The sequence below is a fragment of the Rhyacophila brunnea genome, unplaced genomic scaffold (genome assembly GCF_057557595.1).
Source record: "Rhyacophila brunnea isolate RB1 unplaced genomic scaffold, BYU_Rbru_1.0 scaffold_16, whole genome shotgun sequence".
Classification (NCBI taxonomy): Eukaryota; Metazoa; Arthropoda; class Insecta; order Trichoptera; family Rhyacophilidae; genus Rhyacophila; species Rhyacophila brunnea.
The window spans coordinates 9,520,359-9,522,533 of record NW_028232816.1 but is presented as its reverse complement, the minus strand read 5'-3'; positions in this window follow the sequence as shown (position 1 = coordinate 9,522,533).

Sequence of the window (2,175 nt, the reverse complement as noted above, 5' to 3'; positions counted from 1 at the left end):
CAATTATTCAATATATTCATAATATATTATATTCTTAACTTATATTCTTATTCTAAACACTACAACTGGCTATGAGGCTCAATGACAGTAGTGTAGTGAAACAGTAGTGTGTTTAGTTGTAGAAATAAAACAATCGCAAACACCCAAGCTTTGAGAAAATCACATAAATATTATATTGTGACCGGAATCGAACCCGGAGCCGCCGGATGAAAGGCCAGCGCTTTACACACTGGACCACACCCCTAACTCCTTCGTTACAGATCGTCACATTATGAAAGACCCCCTGCCCCATTTATGTCATAATGTCATACATGGATGACCCCCGATGTGAAATAAGAAACGATTTTTCGTGAAAGTGGTGATTCTAAAATAAGTTCAGGAGAAAGTTACGAAATTTATGTAATTTTTTTTTTTACAAATAAACTTGTACAAAATTACTTGTATTTTTCATGCGTTATAAGACAAGATTTTTGACTTGTACTAATAATGTTTCCGTGACTAAGTTAAGAAAATTATATCCAAAGGCAATAAATACTAATATTAAATGCCTTAATATGTGTTTTTTATTTGTGATACAAATATTTGAGGTCAAGTTCATCTTCGTTAACAGTATAATAGGCCTTGTGGAATCAGAAAGTGCATTTCAAATCTATTGACACCTATCTCCCAGTGGTGAAGGGTGGACGTAGGCTGTTGAGATCCGCCATAAATAGTGCACACTAAACTTTGTCAGTCATACGTAATTTTTTTCATTGAAATAATACTACAATTTACAGATGGCGTTGGTTAGTTTTTAAAATTCAATTAAACCCTGCGAAAACCAAGCCATAATAGATAATAGTAAAAAAATACTTGTCTATCTATAAAATTATACAATTAAATCATACAAACTTTGGATATTTTATAGATAGAATCGTATTTTTTATATATTGTTTGGTTAGGCAGGGCTTAATGAATTTAAAAAAATGATCTAACAATATGTGTAATAATATGTATTCTCAATCCAACGAAAACAAATAAGTAGGTATGAAAAAGTGTGCACAATTTTGTCTATTATGTTTGGTTTAGGCAGGGTTTAATTAATTAAACTAACCAACACCATCAGTCATAGTTCAATGAAAACAAATACGTACGATTAACAAAGTTTTATGTGCACTATTTATGGCGGATCTTAACAGCCTACCTCCACCCTTCGTTACTGCTATCTCCATTAATGACCAATCTTGCTTCCATTATAAATATACTGACTTAATACATACAGAAAATCAGTGGCGAAGGGTGGAGGTAGGCTGTTAAGATCCGCCATAAACAGTGCGCATTAAACTTTTTCAGACATACATATTTGTTTTCATTGAAATAAGACTACCATTTACAGATAGTGTTGGTTAGTTTTTAAAATTCAATTAAACCCTGAGAATCCAAGCCATAATAGATAATAGTCAAAAAATACATCTCTATCTATAAAATATCTTAAATTATGCAATTAAATCATACATAACTTTGAATATTTTATAAATATAATAATATTTTTTATTAATTATAGTTTGGTTTAGGCAGGGCTTAATGAATTAAAAAAATTAACCAACAATATGTTCAATATGTATTTTTAATCCAATGAAAACAAATAACTATGAATGAAAAAGTGTGCACAATTTTGTCGTATTGCCCAAATTAGACCAAAACTATTATGGTTTCGTTTAGGCCGGGTTTAATTGATTTTTAAAAACTAACTAACACCATCTGTAAATTGTAGTCTTAGTTCAATAAAAACAAATACATATGGCTAAAAAAGTTAAGTGTGCACTATTTATAGCGAATCTTAACAGCCTACCTCCACCCTTCGCCACTGCAGAATATATATATACCTATACAGAATAACTGAGATATTGATAAATTATCGTTTGTGTGCTGTATGTCTATAGTGATAGTGTTTTACAGTAATACCACAGTTATTACTGACATAAGTACGTATTTTATCTATTGATATATACTTACGTACAAAGCTGATCTTTTAAATGATAATTTTTATATAATTTTGAAAAACCTCAAAAAAACATACCCACTAAAATCCTAGACAAAAATATGTCTCCATCCAGGTTTGTCTGAACTCGACATCATCCATTCATCTTGTACGAGGTTGATATAGTCTTCGTTTGTCTTCCAGCTTTTCGAATA